Source organism: Chinchilla lanigera, unplaced genomic scaffold, assembly GCF_000276665.1.
Source record: "Chinchilla lanigera isolate Chin_1 unplaced genomic scaffold, ChiLan1.0 scaffold00073, whole genome shotgun sequence".
NCBI classification, from domain to species: Eukaryota; Metazoa; Chordata; class Mammalia; order Rodentia; family Chinchillidae; genus Chinchilla; species Chinchilla lanigera.
Window position 1 is genome coordinate 3180924 of NW_004955474.1, and position 1063 is coordinate 3181986.

General features: G+C 57.8%; 1 long non-coding RNA gene across 1 annotated transcript; it reads left to right on the plus strand.

The window, feature by feature from the left end:
• Positions 1–162: 162 nt before the first annotated feature.
• LOC102021236 lies at positions 163–791 on the plus strand. The gene is made up of 2 exons (XR_263593.2): positions 163–387; positions 524–791. It is a non-coding gene; the product is annotated as an uncharacterized LOC102021236 (long non-coding RNA).
• Positions 792–1063: the final 272 nt, after the last annotated feature.

Genomic DNA, 1063 nt, shown 5'->3' on the forward strand with positions numbered 1-1063 from the left:
AGCGGGGAGCCCGGGGGCGCTGCTGCTCGCCGGCACGACGGTCCCCGGGGCCAGAGACCATGGTGTGTCAGCTCCGCGCCGCGGCCGCCCGAGCGACTCCAGCCCTCCGCGGGCTACACCTCAGGCGGCCGCGCCGGCCCCGCCCCCGGGCTGTCACTCAAGGCTCCTGAGCCGCGCGTTTCGCTGACCCTGCGCTCCTCTCCACTTGATTGGTCGCTAGCTCTTTCGGGCCCGCCCCCTCCCCTGCTGAACGAGGTCGCCCGGGAGACTGGCGCCCGGTTCCCATGACAACCAGAGCCTGGGGCCTGGTTCGCTGCGTGGCTCAGACGCGCCAGACGCGCAGGTGGACTGCCCGCGACGCGCCGGGTTCCCGCAGGGTGGACGCGGGTACTGGACCTGCGGGGGATGCAGCGGACGGCCTCCACGCTTCCACCTCAGAAGCAGAACTGGATGGGCCCGGGGAGCGCGGGTTGGGGACCACTGTGGGTCCCCTAACAATCTAAGTGACCCTCCCGGTCTCCAGCCTTGATTCTAGATTGTCACCTGGCCGTCTGAGCGGTGGGGGGTGAGGGAAGCGACAGAAAGATCAAAACCGTGCCCTCTTCCTGCAGCGACGCCGCCGCCTGGCAATGGCAGAGTCAACCGCGTCCCCTGGGGAGCTTTGCCACCCCTGCAAAGAGAGCCCCAGAGGTGTGGTGGCTTTGCACCCTGAAAGGCCCTCCGGGAAACTCCCATACTCATTTTATTTTGGAAAATAAATAAAAATAAAATAAGTCTTTTGTCCTAAGAAATGAAAGCAATCCTAAAATTTAAGCAAAAGTTTTAACGTAATAATATAACCTCCATTTTTCTATGCACTCTACAACGCGGCAAAGGGTAGTTATCTATCCTGGTAGTTACTTTTCTTTTGCAAACTAAAAAATCTGAGTTTCAATAATTTACAAGGAAGTCTTGCAGAATTCATGAGCAAATAGTATCTTGTGATTGGAATTGTGGGTTTATTTTCAGAGGTACAAGATAACCTATTCCCCTCAGGGAAGGGGCCATCCCAGGTTAATTCAGT